Source organism: Oryctolagus cuniculus, chromosome 20 (assembly GCF_051225735.1).
Source record: "Oryctolagus cuniculus isolate XC-2025 breed Fujian yellow rabbit chromosome 20, ASM5122573v1, whole genome shotgun sequence".
Lineage (NCBI taxonomy): Eukaryota > Metazoa > Chordata > Mammalia > Lagomorpha > Leporidae > Oryctolagus > Oryctolagus cuniculus.
The window spans coordinates 13,057,990-13,078,582 of record NC_142886.1 but is presented as its reverse complement, the minus strand read 5'-3'; the positions used below and the strand labels follow the sequence as shown (position 1 = coordinate 13,078,582).

Sequence of the window (20,593 nt, the reverse complement as noted above, 5' to 3'; positions counted from 1 at the left end):
AAATTTCTCTCTGGATATTGCTTTTGCTATATTTCATAGGTTTTGACACATTGTTTCCATTTCCATTTGTAGCACAAAATTTTTAAATTTTCATTTTTGTTTTTGTTATTGACGCCATTGGTTGTTCAGAAGCATTTAGTTTAATTGCCATGTATTTGTAAAACTTTCAAGTTTCCTCTGTTGTTGCTTTCTAGTTTTTTAAAGTTATGGTAAAAAATAGATACTTCAAATGACTTCAATGTTCTTAAATTCGTGAGTTATTTTGTGACCTGAAGTTATCTCACCTGGAGAATGTTCCATGTGCCGCGAAGATGAATGTATATTCCGAAGCTGTTGAGCAGAATGGTCTGCAAGTGACTGGTAGGTGCATTCGGTCTAGAGTGGTTTGAATCAAACGCTTCTTTGTGGATTTTCTATCTGGATGGCCTTTTCACTTCTGAGAAAGGTGTACTTGTTACCAGACAAAATCAGGCCCCACTTGCTCGCAGCTGGACAGCCAATGCACCGGAGACAAGAGCTGATAAGAGGAAAAGGCTTATTTCAAGTAGCCAGCAGCCTTGGGGAAATAGTGGATGCCTAGAGCTGAGATGTGTTCTGCCCAACAGGTCAGCGGGAGGATTTTTTTTTTTTTTAAGGTAAAGATTATCAGCTGCAGGGGAAGGTTTAGAAGAAAGCAGTGGAAACGAGTCAACTGGTTGTTAGGCAGGTTTTTCAGGATGTGTCCTTATGATCAGCAGGTGGAGCTTAGCTGTGTTAAGTTGGCCGATTGCAGATTTCTTCCTGAAGTGGGATGTAACGGCTGCCATTCTGGTGGTTTCACTTGGCTCCCGAAATTCTCATCCATGCATTATGATTCACAAGACTGGGAGCAAAAACGGCTACTCACAGGGAAGTCACAGGTTAGGAACTAGTTTTCTTTAGTTAAAATGTGAAGAGAAGGGAAGAAGCATTGGTTACAGTAATATGTTGAAGTCCCTGACTCTTACTGTATTGCAATCTATTTGTCCTTTTCACTGTAATAATAATTAACTCATACATTTGGTATTCTGGTTTCAGGTGACTATATAGTGAAAACTGTTATATCATCTTGTTTACTTGTCCCCTTTCATCTATATAATGAGATCTTTTTATAGCTTGTCATTTGATGCCTGTTTTATCTAAGTGTAGCTGCTGATATTGGCTCTTCATTCCCAGTTGCATGGAATATGGTTTCCTTTGATGGGAGAGCAGAGACAGAGCATGAAGCCACAGCCAGACCAGGTTTGTTCAAAGGAATGAAGCCTGGAGGGGCTCCCTCCCAGGTGAACGCACAGCAGAGAGAGAGGGGTCTGGGCTGAGGCTGAGGCTGAGGCTGGACTCTGGGGCTGAGCTGCTGAGCTGGGGGGGAGAGCTTGGGGGGAGGGGGAGAGCTCGGGCTGATGGCTGGAGGCCTCAGCCAGTGGTGTGTCCCGCAGTGCAGGCAGGGCAGGGCTGCTGGAGGCAGGGTGGGGCTGTGTGAGCAGAGCAGAGCCATGTGCACCTGCTTGTTGTGTAGGTGAGAGGCCAGCCGGGTCTAGGGTTTGTGTGCTGCTCCATCAGGGTTCCAATCTCGTTTTCCATCTGTGTATGACTGCAGGTGAGGTGAAGGCAGCATACAGTTGGGTCTTGCTGTTTATCCCCTCACTCACTCAATCTCTAATAGTAGAATTTAATCATTTATGTTCAATATTGTTGTTGACAAGTAAGGGCTTATTCCTCCCCTTTTGGGATTTGTTTTCTGTTTCTTCCTGCCCTATTGTTTCCCTCTGTGCTTTCTGGTTTTCTGTAGTGAAAAGCTTTGCTTTCTTTCTGTTTTCACTAGAGTATCCAGCTGTAATTTGTTTTGATTTGATTACTCTGAAAATTAACTTAAAATATATTTTTAAAAAAGATTTATTTATTTACTTGAAAGTCAGAGTTACACAAAGAAGATGCAGAGAGAGAGAGGTCATCCATCCGCTGGTTCACTCCCCAGTTGGCCACAACAGCCGGAGCTGCGTTGATCCGAATCCAGGAGCCAGGAGCTTCCTCTGGGTCTCCCACGTGGGTGCAGGGCCCAAGGACTTGGGCCATCTTCTACTGCTTTCCCAGGCCACAGCAGAGAGCTGGATCGGAAGTGGAGCAGCCGTGTCTTGAACCAGCGCCCATGTAAAAATATTACAGTTAGAATATTTGAAACTGACAAACAACTTAATTTTGGTCATATAAAAATATGAAACAACTCCCTCCCCAATTTATAATTTGGTGTCTTAATTTAGATCTTTTTGAGTTGTGTTTCAAAAATTTACTGTAGATAATTATTCACAAATTTTACCTTTAACATCCATGCTAGAGGTTTGAAAGATTATATATTATTGTTATACAGTATTCTGAATTTGATTATGAATTTATCTCTGCCAGTGAGGTTTATACTTTCATCTGTTTTCATGTTAATAATTATTCTCTTGTTACTTCTAGGTAAAGCACTGGCTTTAGCATTTCTTCAGGGTCGGTCTTGTGATGAGTTCCCTCAGCTTCTTATCAGGTGAGACTTAATTTCTCTTTCGTTTCTGAAGGGCATAGTATTCTGCTCACAGGGCATAGTGTTCTTGGCTGGTGAAGTTGTTTCTTTCTGCACACTGAAAGTACCACCCACTTTCTCCTGGATTGCAAGGTTTTTTCTGCTGGGATGCTTCCTTCTTTTCCTTCACTGCTATCGGAATTCTTTAGGGATGGGCATTGTGGCGCAGCAGGTTAAGCCACCACTTGGGACACCCACACCCGATATTGGAGTGCCTGTTTCAGTCCCTGCTGCTCTGCTTCCAATCCAGCTTCCTGCTTAGGCACCTGCATGGTGATCCAAGAGTTGGCCCCTGCCACCCATGTGGGGAGCCTGGATAAAGTTCCTGGCTCCTGGCTTTGGCCTGGCTCAGCCCTGGTTGTTGTGGACATTTGGGAAATGAAACTGCAGATTAAGATCTCTCTCTTTGACTCTTCCTTCCTCCTCTGTCGCTCCAGTTTTTACATAAATAAATAAATAAATAAATCTTTAAATAATTCCCTTTGTATTTTGCTTTCAATAGTCTAATTATAATGTGCCTTGGAGTTGAATATATATGAAGTCCATTGAACTTAATGGTCCTGAATGTCCATCTCTCTCCCATGATTCGAGAAGCATTCATTTATTATTTTTATTACATTAGCTGTGTGGTTTTCTCTTCACTCCTTCTTCCAAAATGCCCATCATGTACACATTTGTCTGCTTAAAGGTGGTGCATAATTCCTATGTGTTTCTTCCTTGTTTAAAATGTTTCCTCTCATTGGGTTATTTCAAAAGACCCATTTTCGGGTTCAGAGGTTCTTTCTTCTGTCTAGTCTGAGCTATCGTTGATGCTCTCCATTGTAATTTTTATTTCCTTCATTGAACTTAGTTCCAGGATTTGTTTGGTTCTTTTTTTTAAAGATTTTTTTTTAAGATTTATTTTATTTATTTGAAAGAGTTAAAGAGAGAGGGAGAGACAAAGAGAGAGGTCTTCCATCCACTGGTTCACTCCCCAGATGGCCACAACAGCCAGAGCTGTGCTGATCCGAAGCCAGGAGCCAGGAGCTTCCTCTGGGTCTCCCACATGGGTGCAGGGTCCCAAGCACTTGGGCCATCCTCCACTGCTTTTCTGTAGCAGAGAGCTGGATCGAAAGAGGAGCATCTGGGTCTAGAACCGGCGCCCATATGGGATGCTGGCACTCAGGCCAGGGCTTTAACCTGCTGTGCCACAGCGCCGGCCCCTGTTTGGTTCATTTTGATGACATTTGTTGAACTGCAGCCTCAGATCACAGATCGCATGCTGACTTCACCACGTTGCTCTTCTCTTGTGTCTTACTGAGTTCCCTGAAGACCACTGCTTTGAGTTCCTTCCAAGTCCATTCATAAATTTCTGCCTCTTTGCAGCTGCTGACTGGAGAATCACTGTGTCCGTCTGGTGGTGTTGTGTTCCCTGCTCTTTCATGTTTGTTGCTGCCTGATGCTGAGGTCTGCACTTCCGGCAGAACGGCCATCTCCTCAGTTTTACGGTAAAGACCTGCAGCTTTGCCTTCAGAGGTCAGCTGGGGAGGAGGCACAAGCTTGCTTCCTGGTGGCCCAGCAGAGTCATCTCCATGCGGTTTTGCCAGCTGCAGTCTACACCAGCCCAGGCTGCAGGAGGCCGTGCAGTCAGAGGGCTGAGTAGGGGGCAGGTCCCCAGCGAGTAGAGTAGTGTGAATGTTTGGTGGGCACCCCCGTGGCTGAAATGACTTCTCCATATCAAACATTCGTCCATGTCACTCACAGAGGATGCAGGAAATTGACATGGAGCTTAGATACCAAAAGAAAGTGAAGTAGCAATGATAGAGCATGCATTTACACATGAAGTTACAATTAACATTAGAGTAGTATGCATGTACATGAAGACATTTTAAAAAATTCATGGAAAGCAGAATTAAAAGGTAAGTTCATGTTGGTTCCGGGAATATTTGGAAAGACATTCATAGTGTTTAGTGAGTGACCTGCGTTGTCCCTGAATTTTCAAAGACCCCTCACACACACACACACACACACACACACACCATATCTCACTGCAAAAATAGTAACAAAGTCAAAGATGGTGAGAGCTTAAGAAACATAGGTAGATGACAAAGTATCACATATAAAACCAAGATTTTGGAAATCTGAAATGAAACAGACTTTTACACAACCATAGCAGGTGCAATCAACATCACCTCTCCCAGGCTTTGACCAAAAACAGTCAATACAGGGCTGGCGCCATGGCTCTCTTGGTTAATCCTCCGCCTGCGGCACCAACATCCCATATGGGTGCCGGGTTCTAGTCCCAGTTGTTCCTCTTCCAGTCCAGCTCTCTGCTATGGCCCAGGAGGGCAGTGGAAGATGGCCCAAGTGTTTGGGTCCATGCACCTGCATGGGAGACCAGGAAGAAGCACCTGGCTCCTGGCTTCAGATCGGTGTAGTGCCAGCCATGGTGGCCATTTGGGGAGTGAACCAATGGAAGGAAGACCTTTCTCTCTCCCTGTCTCTCTCTCTCTCTATGACTCTACCTGTCAAATAAGAAACAAAACAAAAACAAACCAGTCAATACAAGAACTATATATATCTTAAATCTTGACTTATTATATATCTATGGCTCACACACACACACACACAAGAATGTCTACTTATAAATACCAAACTTCTCACATTAAACAGAGAAAGCATAGTTATAAATTGGAACTTACCCTTGTCTACCAGAAGAGGGAGCTGGTTGGAGCAAACAGGAATTCTGATTCAGTTCATCAGATGAACAGGTTCATCACACACACAGCAATCCTTGCTGAATACCAGAGTGTAGTGAGCATTCAGACCAGGTATAAACCAATCAGAAGTCTGAAGAATAACTTGTAGATCAGAGGAAATCATTGCAGTGATTACAAAGGAGCAGCAAGGAACCCAGGAGACCGAGGGGGAAGGAACAGAGGAAGAAGCGAATGTTTGTTCTGAGAGGAAATATCTGACCATTGAACCTCTCAAGTAGTAAATGAAAAGCAAAATCAAAAACCCAAAGCAAGGCCGGCACCGTGGCTCACTAGGCTAATCCTCCACCTGTGGCGCCAGCACACTGGGTTCTAGTCCCGGTCGGGACGCTGGATTCTGTCCCGGTTGCCCCTCTTCCAGGCCAGCTCTCTGCTGTGGCCCGGGAGTGCAGTGGAGGATGGCCCAAGTGCTTGGGCCCTGCACCCCATGGGAGACCAGGAGAAGCACCTGGCTCCTGGCTTCGGGTCAGCGCGGTGCGCTGGCCGCAGCGGCCATTGGAGGGTGAACCAACAGTAAAGGAAGACCTTTCTCTCTGTCTCTCTCATTGTCCACTCTGCCTGTCAGAAAAAAAAAAAAAAAAGCAAGAAGAGAAAGTATATCTAAAATAATTTAGGATAACCAGAGATTAAAATAAAGTATACAAAATAGAGATCAAATGATTCTAAAAGAAAAAAAATTATCAGCAGATGTGGGTCTTTGTAAAGACCAAAAAAAAAAAAAAAGAAAAAGAAAAAAGTATCACCCAAGCTAGTCTGATAAAATAATTTAGGGAGAACACACATTAACATTTGGTGAGCGGCCCTCACTTGGTTAATTCTCCACCTGTGGTGCCAGCATCCCATATGGGCACCAGGTTCTAGTCCCAGTTGTTCCTCTTCCAGTCCAGCTCTCTGCTGTGGCCCAGGAGGGCAGTGGAGGATGGCCCAAGTGCTTGGGCCCTGCACTGGCATGGGAGACCAGGAGAAGCACCTGGCTCCTGGCTTCGGATTGGTGCAGCACCGGCCGTAGCAGCCATTTTGGGGGTGAACCAATGGAAGGAAGACCTTTCTCTCTGTCTCTCTCTCTGTCTATAACTCTACCTATTAAATAAAAAAAAAAAACTAGCTTACTTCATGTAATAAAGAATGAATGCTGAAAAAAATTTGGTGAATCTGTGAACAGAGAGGCAATTTTGGTAACTATTTCAATGAAAGTCTTTTTTTTAAAAAAAGATTTATTTTTGTTTGAAAGAGTTACAGAGAGAGAGGAAGAGACAGTGAGACAGAAAGAGAGAGATCCTCCATCTGCTGGTTCACTCTGCAAATGGCTGCAAAGGCTGGTGTTGGGCCAGGCTGAAGCCGGGAGCCAGGAGCTTCCTCCAGGTCTCCCACTCGGATATAGGGGCCCAAGAGTTAGGGCCAACTTCCGCTGCTTCCCCAGGTGCATTAGCAGGGAGCTGGATCAGAAGTGGAGCAGCCAGGACTCAAACCGTTGGCTACATAGGATGCTGCCACTGTGGGCTTTCACTCACTCTGCCACACTACCACAACACCGGGCCCAAAAGGCTGTTTTTTTTTAGAGTGAAAATATGATTACTGAAGCTCATTCAAACACAAAGAGAAAAAAAAATGTTTATTGCCATAGGGTTCCAACAAAGTTTTCAAGAAGTAAAATAAAATATGTCCTGTCCTTAAATAGACTGACACAACTTGTTTCTAAAACTTAATTACAAGGCTGGTGCCGCAGCTCACTAGGCTAATCCTCCACCAGTGGCGCCGGCACCCCGGGTTCTAGACCCGGTTGGGGCGCCAGATTCTGTCCCGGTTGCTCCTCTTCTAGTCTAGTTCTCTGCTGTGGCCAGGGAGTGCAGTGGAGGATGGCCCAAGTGCTTGGGCCCTGCACCCGCATGGGAGACCAGGAGAAGCACCTGCTCCTGGCTTTGGATCGGCGCAGCACGCTGGCCGCAACGCACCGGCCATAGCGGCCATTTGGGGGGTGAACCAACGGCAAAAGGAAGACCTTTCTCTCTGTCTCTCTCTCTCTCTCACTGTCTAACTCTGCCTGTCAAAAAAACAAACTTAATTACAGGCATTCACTGTACTGGGGAGCAATTAAATAAATAAAACAGAACATGGAAAAAGAAGACACCTGTCTGTCATGTATGAACTTAACCTGAGCTTACTCCCAAAACCAAATAAATAAATAAATAAAAATAAAAGCATTTGAGCAAAAAAAAAAAAAAATCACCCTAAGTTGATAATTAGAGGCAGGCATTTGGCGTCATGTTTAAGAGGACTCTTGGGACACCTGCCTCCCACTTGAACCGTGCCTGGGTTCAAGTCCCGCCTCTGCTTCTGATTCCAGCTTCCTGTCACTGCGCATGCCGGGAGGCAGCAGATGATGGCCCAAGTGCTGGCTTTCCTGCCTTCCATTTGGGAGTCACGGACTGAGTTCCTAGTTCCCAGCCTCTGGCTTCAGCCTTGCTTTAACCTCAACTGTTGTAGGCATTAGGGGAGTGAACCACACATGGAAGATCTCTCTGTATCTATCTGTTTCTGTCTCTCTGCCTATCAACTAAATGGGAATAATTTTTAACATTTTAATAGATAATCAGACAGTCCTTTAATATCCTCACACTGAATGCTGTCCACATTTCTGCAAGGAGAAAACATGTTCTTGAAGTGTCTCAAACATTTGTTTAGATTCAACTTCTGTTTGTGATTCCACGTACTGGACTGGCACAGGATGAAGATGTTACACAACGTTCTTTTTTTTTTTAATGACTCAAACAGAAGTCCCCTCCAGATTCATCTGTGGGGAGAGGTGGGAGGGGGTTTGAGTATGGTAATTAACTTGATTCAAACATTCCAAAATGTCAACACGGTTGGAAACATCACAGTGCATCCTGAAAACACACCCGGTTATTATTTGTCAATCAACTACAAAATTGAAAAAATAAAACAAACTTCCAAGTAAGAAGCTTGAATGTGCTTAAAGCAGAAGTACCGCATGGTAACCATGGAGGGGTGAGGGGCAGGCAGAGGAGACCAGCCCTGCCCAGGGCCCGCTCTGCAGAGGAAGGTGCACCCCCTGTCCCCCTGCAGATCCAGCACTGTAAATACTAGCAACCATTCTGGTATTGCAACTGGGTGTCCTGGGAGCCTTGAGAGGAAGATGATTAAAAACCCTCTGTGTTGGGAGCATTTCCAATACAATCCAGGCCAAGAAAATGATTTTTGTTAGCACCAGAATTATTTTGCATCTTTCTGGAATTCCTAAGTGATGATAATTAACAAAAAGTAGCAAAAGGGAATGGAAGAAGCTGGCGCCACATTTTGAAAAGAATGAGATTGTTCAAATGGGAAACCCAAGAGAAAGGAGGCATAGTAGTCAACATATTAAATTTGTATTGAAAAGCAACTCAAATTGCATAACAAAAAATTATGATATATATATCAAAGTTAAGCAAAGAGTTAAGGAAAAATTACCGATTTCTTGCACAAAAATATAATACTCTATAGAAAACTTAAAACACTGCATAGATGTTAATATTCTCAAAAAAAGTGCTGTCAAAGTTAACCCACCTCAAATTAGAAGTTTCAAGGAGTTTTAAAAATCATAATGGGGGCCAGTGCTGTGGGGCAGTGGGTTAAAGCCCTGACCTGAACGCCAGCATCCCATTTGGGTGCCAGTTCTAGTCCTGTCTGCTCTACTTCTGATCCAGCTCTCTGCTATGGCCTGGGAAAGCAGTGGAGGATGGCCCAAGTGCTTGGGTCCCTGCACCCACATGGGAGACCCGGAAGAAGCTCCTGGCTCCTGGCTTCGAATTGGCGAAGCTCCGGGCTGTTGCGGCCACCAGGGGAGTGAGCCAGCGGATGGAAGACCTCTCTCTCTCTCTCTCTACCTCTCTCTGTAATTCTGTCTTTCAAATAAATAAAATAAATCTTAAAAAAATGGAAAATTATTTTAGAGGTTATCTTGGGAACTTGAAAAGCTTAGGAAATTAAAACAATTCAAAGATAAGAAGGGGAGAATGTGGCTTTTCAGAAACAATCGTTGCAATCACCAATTAACTACAATTTTAAAACTGTGTGGCACTGGAAGATACGGAAACATCAATAGGACAGACTAGAAGACAGAGAATTGACCTGCATGGATCTATAAGTATTTCATGCTTCAGTGGATAAACAATGTATTCTTCAATTAATATGCGACACAAAACACTGTGGAATACAGAAGTGAGTTTATCTACGCCTATTTGTTGCAAAGTAAATTTCAGAGACACTAATTTTTTTCTTTTTTTTATTTGACAGGCAGTTAGACAGTGAGAGAGAGTGAGAGACAGAGAGAAAGGTCTTCCTTCCGTTGGTTAACCCCCCAAATGGCCACAACGGCCGGCACTGCATCCATCCGAAGCCAGATTCTGTCTCGGTTGCCCCTCTTCCAGTCCAGCTCTCTGCTGTGGCCAGGGAGTGCAGTGGAGGATGGCCCAGGTGCTTGGGCCCTGCACCCCATGGGAGACCAGGAGAAGCACCTGGCTCCTGGCTTTGGATCACCACGGTGCGCTGGCTGCAGCGGCCATTGGAGGGTGAACCAACTGCAAAGGAAGACCTTTCTCTCTGTCTCTCTCTTACTGTCCACTCTGCCTGTCAAAAAAAAAAGCAGATTCTTAGACCCCAACCAATACTTACGGGATTGGAAGCTGCCAGTGGGCCTCTCATTTCTCCAACTTGGGGAGCTCAAGGCACACATCCTCATATACACTACACCCTGAAGTTGAAGAACTTCAAAGTTGGATCCTAGTCCATCAGAACATTAGAGGGCCTCTGACCCAGGCAAGAGCTACACAGTAACAGAACAGTCTGGAGTCCCAGGACTTCAGACCAGGGCCTGTCTGTTTCATTCCTCTCTGTCTACAGGGGGGAGGTGCAAAATGCTGAGAATTCAGACGCTAGAAACAAATTCAGTGTTAACAATTGTTTTTCAATGAATGACTTACTAATGTGTAATTAAAGGCATTCATGTAGATTGAAATCTGGTTCTTTTTTTTTCTTAAAGAGATTTTATTTATTGGTAGATTTTGAGAAGAGCCAATTTAGGTAGAATTTCAGAAGCCTTTAAAATAAATAAATAAATAAAATCTTAAAAAAATGCCTGTATGTTTTAGCTAGAACAATGAGATATCATTTTCCAGATCCCTCTTTTCTCTCAAGCTTAACTCTTAGACAAAGGGGACTTGAAGACTGTCAGGAAATTAAACATTCATTCCCCCCATTGACATAGACAACAGTGCTGAGCAACTGTGAGAAGAAATGTAAGTTTTAAAACACAGATTTACTACATTGATATACTTCTTTTTTTAAAGATTTATTCTATTTGTTTGAAAGACAGAGTTACAGAGAGAGGTCAAGACGGAGAGAGAGGTCTTCCACCTACTGGTTCACTGTTGCAGTTGATTTCTCAACAATGTTGCAGTGGATTTGTTCTGAGAGGAGGAGCATGGTGGGGGCAAGAGGTGCAGAGTCACCACACAGACCCCGGGAGTCGGGTGAAAGCAGGCCTGAGGCAAGCGCCTACAGACTCGTTTATTTCAGTTGATACAGCTGCTTATATAGCCAAGGCAGCCAATCTGGTCAAGGGGCGGTCTATGCCCTAACGAATCACAGCCTGTTGCCAAGGCAGTTTCCAAAGCCATCCAATCACGGCCTGTTGCTAGTCAGGCTCTTGTCGCCAGGCAGTTTCTGAAACCATCCAATCACAGCCTGCCGTCAGTCAGGCTCTGTTGTCATGTGGTTTCCTCTGCTGTCATGTGATTTCCAAAGCCATCCAATCACGGCCTGTTGCCAGGCAGTTTCTGTTGTCAGCTGCCATCTTGGCATGACCTTTTCACCTCAGTAGCCATCTTGATATGACCTTTTCACCTCATTCCGCCACAGTTCACTCCCCAGTTGTCTGCAATGGCTGGAGCTGGGCCTATTGGAAGCCAGGAGCCAGGAGCTTCTTCCGGGTCTCCCACACAGGTGCAGGGGCCCAAGGACTTGGGCCATCTTCTGCTTTCCCAGCCCATAGCAGAGAGCTAGATCGAAAGTGGAGCAGCTGGGACTAGAACCAGTGCCCACATGGGATGCTGGCATTGTAGGCCAGGGCTTTAACCCACTGTGCCACAGCTCCGGCCCTGACATTGACATATTTCTAAGCAAAAATAAAATTTGTGGCTTTAGCAGTTCATTTCTTAAGTCATCCTCCTTAGTGTTTGAAACACCCTGACCTCCTGGTCTCAGGCCCCACCTTGCACCAAAGCCTTCTGTTTCCACTCTCTGCTCTGATGGAAAAGAATGAATCCCACTTCCCATCTGTGGTGCACGGCTTCCAATCGCATCCTCAGCCCATGGCTCACATTTGCCCTCCGTAAAGGCAGTGATCTGATGGCTGAACTTGAATGATCTTTCTCAGGTCACACTGCTGTGTAAGATGGCACTACCCATCGCTCTTCTTTGAAATTCCACTCACTCCCGTGGCTCTGTAGGACCTCGTTTTCCTAACCTCCCCGCTGCACTTCAGGTCCCCATCTGCAGTTCTGGTCCAAGGCTCCTCCTCCTCCAGAGCTCACTTATATCTGGCACTCCACCCTCAGTGCATTGCTCCACATTGCTCACACTCCCAGTAATCCTATCACACCTCCTGGCCTCAACCCACTCTTCAAAATACTGGAGATATGAGGCCGGCACCATGGCTCAGTTACACCTACACCACATGGGAGACCAGGAAGAGACTCCTGGCTCCTGGCTTCGGATTGGTGCAGCTCCGGCCGTTGCGGCCATTTGGGGAGTGAACCAATGGAAGGAAGACCTCTCTCTCTCTCTCTTTCTCTCTCTCTCTCTGCCTTTCTTCTCTCTGGGTAACTCTGACTTTCAAATAAATAAATGAAATCTTAAAAAAAAAAAAAAAGAAAGAATGGAAATTAAGACTTCTGTGTGCAGTGCAAAGTGTAGGATCTGGGGCCAGAGCACATGGGTTCCAATAATGGCCTCACCACTCATCAGCTCTGTGCCCGTGGGCGTGTGACATATCATCTCTGTGCCTTTCTTCCTATTCTGATAAATTGTACCTACCAGGAATACCACTGCCAGCAGTATGACACATCAGGTGCATTGAAACACTTTCTCACTGCTCCTTAATTAATTAGTACAAAAATAACTTTTAAAAAATGCCATGTAGGGGCCGGTGCTGTGGCGTAGCAGGTAAAGCTGCTGCCTGCAGTGCCGGCATCCCATATGGGCACCAGTTTGAGTTTCAGCTGCTCCTTTTCTGATCCAGCTCTCTGCTATGGCCTGAGAAAGCAGAAGAAGATGGCCCAAGTGCTTGGGCCCCTGCATCCGTGTAGGAGACTGGGAAGAAGCTCCTGGCTCCTGGCTTTGGATCGGCGCAGCTCTGGCTGTTGCGGCCAATTGGGGAGTGAACCAGAGGATGGAAGACCTCTCTCTCTCTCTCTCTCTCTCTGCCTCTCCTTCACTCTCTGTGTAACTCTGACTTTCCAGTAAATAAATAAATAAATAAATACATTTTTTTAAAAAAATAATGCCCTTTAAAAATAAATGTGAAAAAAAAAGAAGCTTAAAAAAAATGTGAGCTACCATTCTCATCACCTTCAGTTACACTGGGAACTTACCTAAAGATTCTTTCTCAAAAAAAAAAAAGTTTATTTCTTTGTTTGAGGCGGGGAGGGAGGCGCGGAATCTCTCACCTGCTTGTTCATTCCTTAAGTGCTTTCCACATTTCCTGACCGAGGCTGGGAGCTGGGAACTTCATCCAGGTCGCATGTGGATGGCAGAGGCATACGTGCCTAAGTCATTGTTGACTGTCTTCAGGAAGCTGGGATTAGGAAAAGACTGGATTCAAACCCAGGCATGGCCATATGGGATATGGACTTCCCAGTGGTGGCTTAACCCCTCCCAGCGGTGCTCACTAGAAAGTAGGAGAATCTCCAGTGGGAACTGGAAAACAATGAGGGGACATCAGGGCAAGAGGCAGTGATTGTACGCAAACAGGGTCAAAGCAGAGGCAGAGTGGACCTCTCCACCCTTGCGAACCAAGGACCGAACCTGGTCTGAGACGCCAAGGCCTCAAAAGACACCAAAGCTGCCAGAGCCACAGTATTCCCGGCTCGCAGCGGGAGCGAGCAAATTTCTCTAAAGGAAAGCATTCCAAACGAGGCCAACAGGATTTAGTTACAACAAAAAAAACCCAAAACTGAGCTCCAAATAAAAAAATCTTCAAACACAACAAGGATACAAACCACCATGAGTGTGACAGCATAAAACAACAAATAGTAGCCTGGCTTGTTCAGATATTGGCATCATCAGATACAGAAGGTAGAATAATTATGCTTGAAATAGTTAATGAAAAAAAATGAATTGAAAAGCTGATCAGAGAACATGAGAATATTAAAAAGAATCTGGGCAAAAAAATCTAGAAATTCAAAAGTTCTGTAGAAAATGGAATCAAAAGGTAAGTTTATTTGGGGTACAATGCAATTTTGAAATCCATGTGTATGAGCGAATCTTTAAATAGTTAATGGAAAATGCCCATTATGAAAAAACTATTTCACTTTTTCTCACCAAAATCATCTTTTTTTTTTTTAATGAAAAGGTTTTATTGAGATGTTACAAATGCTAGCCAAAATCAGGACTCATGCACCAGTGTCAATACCACGTGTGAGTGGGCTAAAGAGTTACACATAAAGGAAAGAGAAAAAACTGAAAATGCGACCTGTAATTGGGAAGGTCTGCCCGAGTGAAGAGTGAGAGGATACGTCCACGCCTGCTTGGTGGAAAGAGCACTCTCGCCCAACTTCCACCTCTTTTGATCAGGAAAGGAGTGGCACCCAGATCAAATATGCAAATTGGGTGGGGTCTTGGCACGCACCCTGACCCTGGATGTGACACGTGCATCCTGGGAAGGTGGTGTGTCAAATCAACAGTTAAAGAGACGGGGCTACATTGGAGGGGTACAAGAATTCCAGCTCACCTAAACTATAAGTACATCATATCGCTGGGATGAGAGAATCAACAACAGAGAAGTGCTTGCTGCTTCCGCGTTGGCTGGTTTTGTAAGCTGAATGCAGAGTTGCCTGGGTGGTTTAGCTTCAATATGCAGGGGAGAAACATGGAACACTCTTTTTTTTTCTCTTTTGGTTTAGTCCAAAGCTATGAGTAATGATGTAAGCTCCTCCTCTCTCTTCCTTGCATCCTCTGCCATGTAACTGAATTCAGGATATCTCAGAATCTTTTCAAGCATCCCTGTGCTTTCTTTCATCTCATACTGTTATTCCTTACCTTCCAGCGAAGACGTCACAGTAGTGCTTCCCTGGATTCCCCAAGAAGTCCCCAAACCAGATATGCCTTTATTGTCTTCCTTTATCAGCATAAGAACCAAAACTTTCTTGGCAATTTCACCTGGCGTTCATGTATTTGTTGAGTGCCTTGGTGCCCGAGGTCATGGTGTCCTTGGCCAGTTCCCTGGGCAGCAGCAGGAGCACAGCTGTCTGGATCTTCTTAGACATGATGATGGCGGAGCACTTGTCGTGAGCTAGGCCAGAGGCTTCCCTGGCCATGTGTTCAAAGATATCATTGATGACAAATTCATGATGCCTGTGATCATAGACGAAATGCTGGTGTCTGGGGGCACTTGCACACTTGCACACCTTGTACACGAAGACCAAGTAGCTTTCTTGGGCTGCACTTGCATTTTTTTATTGTCCTTCTTTGATGCCTTAGTGACGGCCTTCATAGAGTGCTTTTTAGGAGCTGGGCTGGTATGGCAGCTCAGGCATGGTGTAGACATCTAGCCAGAGACATCCTAAATTTATCTTTTAATTCAGAAACTTCATGAACTTTTGAAAGTGTGCGTCTAAATAAAATTCTCAGAAATGTATAAAAGTAGAAATTAAAAAATTAAATGGATGGAGTCAAGGCCCAGCTTGGACCTAGCCCTTCTTTGTACCACATGTTCAAGGCCCAAAGAGGCATTCCTGGAAGCCATGTATGCCTTGTTCTATCCCCTGTAGTCACCGAGACTATTCAAGTGCCCCATTAAAAGTCGATATCAGAACACTGAAGATCTCAGGAATTCAGACTTTATGGCTCCGGAGAGTCATTTCACAGTTTTCATTTTCTTCTCTGAAGTCATTAAGTTTCAGTAGTGCAGATCCAGAAAAGTTATAAAGAGACTTAGTTCTAGTCTGTAGGTTGGAGTTTATGAATGGATTATATTTATCAATATGAGATTTTTCTAAACAGAAGGATAATCGTTACTTATTGGTACAACATACATAGGAGTAATTTTGTTGGGAACTCAATATTTTAAGTGTCTGCAATAACTGAAGAAGAAAAGCTAGGACTTAAAAAAAAATTGAGAGGCAGAGACAGAGAGAGCTGCCATCCATTGGTTCACTCCTCAAATGCTTGCGATAGCCAAGGCTGAGCAGACTGAGGCCAGCAGCCCAGAAATCCATCAGGATTATTTACATGGCTGGCAGGGACTCAACCACTTGAGCCATCACCTGCTGCCCACTACAAGTGCCATTAGCAGGGAGTGTACTGGAAACAGACTAGCCTGGGCTTGAACCAGGCACTCTGATATGGGATGCGGGCATCCCAACTGGAAGACTAATCTGCCGTGCCACAATGCCCACCCCCATTTCATATGTAATCATGTACACCTTAAGAAGTTCTGGTTTAACAAACCCTATGGACTTTGCTTTCTCCTAAAACAGTCAACTGTACCTGACATTGTCTACTTAAGTCCTATGGTGATAAGCAACTTTATTTAAATCAACCTGTTGTAGATAATGTAATTAGATGAAAATGTTCTTAGTTATATAACTTAAATAAGACTTTCAAATATCTCATATTGAAGTTCTTGAAATAAAACTGCATATAAAAATGTTTCCCTCGTAGGATATTCTGCAATGAGCCTGGTGATCAAGCTTTGTAGCTTGCAATCAAAAGCTCATTAATGACATAATTTGATTCTGCAGTGTTTAGCATCTGGGGAAGATTAGCCTCCCTGAAAAATCAGGGATTTTTTTTTACATGGTTAAAGAAATGCACCAACTCCTTTCAAACCATTAGATTAATATGACTCTGAAGTATGATCAAGGGGCCAGCATCATGGCACAGCAGGTTAAGCTTGCATTGATACCAGAGTGTCATTGTGAGTCCAGGCTGCTCTGCTTCGGCTCCAGTTCCCTGCTAATGTGCCTGCAAGGCAGTGGATGGTGGCTCAAACGTTTGGGTGGGCTGCTGCACCCATATGGGAGACCCAGATGGAATTTCTGACTCCTGGCTTTGGCTCGTCCGAGCCCCAGCTCTTGTGGCTATTTGTGGGGTAAATCAGCAGCTGGACGCTCTCTGTCTCTTCCTCTCTCTTTGCCTTTCAAATAAATAAACAAATAAATAATATATACACATCTGTGTATATATTTATATTTTTGTGTATATATATATATGTATATATAAAACAGCCCATGGACGACCTAAATGAGTTAATACACTCTAATAGTAAGTGGGATCTTGATAACCCAGGGGACACTCAGTGCTCGTGTCAGGCGAAGGTCTGAGTGTATAAAGCACCGTGACTGCTCTGGGCAGGCAGGACGCAGGAAGAACACTGTAGTCTCCCTTACAGGAGGAGACAGAAGATGGAAGATGGGAAATCTTGGACGGGAGTGATCACAGAGGCAGGAGTCCCAAAATCTAGACGTTAAGCCCCCTTGGGTCTTGGGCTTCCAGCAGGACAAGCACTCCAGCGATTCTAGGGCAAAGGAACAGCTAAAGATCGGAAAGGCCTGAGCAGGCAGTTCAGCAGCTGTCCGCTCAATGCAGGTAATGGAGTCGGAAGTATACAGTGTATATTATCGTACAAGAATATGTAATCTAGTCAACAATAAAATAAATCCACCAACAGAAATGGAACTAACAGACTTCGAGGTGGCTTGACAAATCTGTTAAATCTATAGCCCAAATCTATAGTATGCATAAAATAGTTGAGTGTAAATCTGTAGAAGCTGTAGAGAAAGTGGCTATAGTAGGTGCAGGAAAGGAGCATATTTCATATTTCAGTGGAAATATGAAAAAGAACCAATGGATCTCAGATCTATAAAGTGATAGATCGGGGCTGGTGTTGTGGTGTAGTGGGTTAAGCCACTGCCTGTGTCGCCAGCATCCCATATGGGCACCGGTTTGAGGTCCGGCTGCTCCACTTCCAATCCTGCTCCTTACTAATGTGCCTAGGAAAGCAGTGGAAGATGGTCCAAGTCCCTGCACCTATGTGGAAGACCTGGATGAAGCTCCTGGCTCCTGGCTTCAGTCTGGCCCAGCCCTGGTCATTGAAGCCATTTGGGGAGTGCACCAGCCTTTCAAATAAATAAAATCTTTAAAAAAAGTGCCACATTAAAATCAAAGTTATTACCTAGGATTAACAGCAGGTGGAATACGAGGTGAAGGTAAGAGACTCGCTCAATCTGAAGCACACAGAGAATAGTTAGTGGAGGGGAAGCCACAGTAAGTCATGGAACAGCACTAAGTAGATAACAGATGCGTGACTGGAGTCCTACAAATGCAGCAAGTGTGACAGATGCAGAAAAGCTCACAGGATGCACTGGGAAAATCAACCACTGCATATTACACTCCTAAAAGCCAAAAGTCAAGGAACAACTTAAACACAGTGCAAAGGAACACATTATAATACAAAAGGAAAGCACAAGAATGAAATTCACTTTGCATCAGATACGATGAAGGCTGAAACACAGCGGGGCAATCTTAGAAATGCTGCAAGAAAAAAAAAAAAAACTACCCCGAATTCTAAATCCAGCAAACACAGTATTAAAAAACGACAGTGAAATAAAGACATTTACAAATTAACAAAATCAATAGAGTTGGCCTCCACCAGAACTGAGCTTCAAAATTAGTATTCAGAGAACTCTTCAGGCTGAGGGAAAATTACTCCAGATGAGAGCACAGATTTGCATGAAGGAATGAAGAGCAGTGGATAAAGCTCACATGGGGTGGATGGAAGACTGTTTTTTGTTTGTTTGTTTAAAGCAAAAATAAAAATGCATGATAAAGCTTATAACATTGAAGTAAAATATATGACTGTACCACAAAGGATTGGACATCGTGTAAATAGAATTACAGTGAGTTAAGGATCTGCATCTCTTAACTTATTGCTGGCACTGCAGGTGGTGGCTTTACATGCTAGAAAAACCACAGTTCCTCAAGAGTGCAGACAAGGGAAATAAACAATAATCAAATAGCAAAATGTCAACTTCACATGTGCACATTACTTTTTTTAAGATTATTGATTTGAGAGGCAGTGTTACAGACAGAGAGAGGGAGAGACACAGAGAAAGATCTGCTACGCCACGGAGCTGGCTGAGAGAGGTCTTCTATCCACTGGTTCATTCCCCAATGGCCAGAGCTGATCCAATACGAAGCTAAGGCCCAGGAGCTTCTTCCAGGTCTCCCATGTGGGTGCAGAGGCTCCTGCACTTGGGCCATCCTCCACTGCTTTCCCAGGCACATTAGCAGGGAGCTGGATCTGAAGTGGAGCAGCCAGGACTCAATATAGCATCCATATGGGGTGTCAGTGCTGCAGGCTAGGGCTCTAACCCAGTGTGCCACAGCACCAGCCCCGAAGATGCACATTCTAACCGGCACCGTGGCTCACTTGGTTAATCCTCCACCTGCGGCACTGGCATCCCATATGGGCACTGGGTTCTGGTCCCGGTTGCTCCTCTTCCAGGCCAGCTCTCTGCTGTGGCCCAGGAAGGCAGTGGAGGATGGCCCAAGTGTTTGGGCCCTGCACTCGCATGGGAAACCAGGAGAAGCACCTGGCTCCTGGCTTCAGATCGGCGTGGCGCACCAGCCATAGCGGCCATTAGGGGAGTGAACCAATGGAAGGAAGACCTTTCTTTGCCTCTCTTTCTCACTGTCTATAACTCTGTCAAATTAAAAAAAAAAAAAAAAAAAAAAAAAGTGCACATTCTAAAGCCAGAGCAGACACAGGCCATCTGGCCCCAGAGCTGATGATCTTAATCACTGCACAGTGCTGTTGCCAAGTGAAGCTTGTCGCTCATAGTTACGTCAGGAAATTGCAGTCTGACAATAACGTAGGAGATCATCATCACATCAATTGAATCCATGACTGAATGGAGATCCCATGAGATTGCAAAGTCCAGCTCTGCTCACAGCCTTTTGGCTGTGAGATGGATCCTTGCAAAGACCTTTGCTATGCTCTGTGACACGTGATGACCCTGCAACACTGGCCACAGTTGACTGCACCGGGGATTTATGCCCTAGTTAGGGGCAGCCGTGCTTTGGGCTGGACACAAGGGAGACCAGCAGCCAGAATGGCCTACTTGAATCCTCTGCCCAATCACGGGGCTGCTTTTGGATCAGACCTACCAGAACCAATGAGACCCTGTTTCAGGGACAGCAGAAGTGGCCGAGGGAGGAGTGGGCGGGATAAGCGGGAGGGCACATGAAGATGACCATACACAGCCACTCCCCGGCAATGGACGCTCACTCTGACAGTGAGGACACAACCCAGCTTCTGAGCTGCAGGTCTGCACCGCCTAACACAGTCATCCGTGCAGCTCTCCAGGAAGCTGTACCCGGGAGGAAGCTCCTGCCCTGGCTCTGTATCCTTACACTCAGCCTCCAGCGTTTACGATTATGGGGGTGTGACTTCCAACCCAAGGGCGCCTGTCCAAAGGTACTTTAAAAAAAAAATCCAGGGGGCCGGCACTGTGGCATAGCGCGTAAAGCCACTGCCAGCAATACCAGCATCCCATATGGGCGCTGGCTTGAGTCCCGGCTGCTCCTCTTCCGATCCCGCTCTCTGCTATGGCCTGGGAAAGCAGTAGAAGATGGCCCAAGTCCTTGGGCCCCTTAACCCGCTTGGGAGACCAGGAAGACACTTCCGGTTCCTGGCTTTGGATCGGCCCAGCTTTAGCTATTGTGGCCATTTGGGGAGTGAACCAGCAGATGGGAGACCTCTCCTTCTTTCTCTGTGTAACTCTTTCAAATAAATAAATCTTTAAAAAAAATTCAGGTCTGCACATGCTGCATATTAAAACAAGTAATTCAATTTAATACCAGGAAATAAAAATGTGCAAGTCACTACATAGTTGTTGAAAATAAGTGGAAAACTGAACGGCTAAGCACCCACAGGCTCTCTCAATGCCTTTGAAAGAGTAAGCATTGTTCAAACCACAAT

The 20,593-nt window shown here is 44.9% G+C and overlaps 1 long non-coding RNA gene across 1 annotated transcript; it reads left to right on the top strand.

Moving 5' to 3' along the window:
- The first annotated feature begins 2,451 nt into the window (after window positions 1-2,451).
- LOC149120061 (uncharacterized) lies at window positions 2,452-12,845 on the top strand. The gene is made up of 3 exons (XR_016226755.1): window positions 2,452-2,542; window positions 3,944-4,065; window positions 12,632-12,845. It is a non-coding gene; the product is annotated as an uncharacterized LOC149120061 (long non-coding RNA).
- The last annotated feature ends 7,748 nt before the right edge of the window (window positions 12,846-20,593 follow it).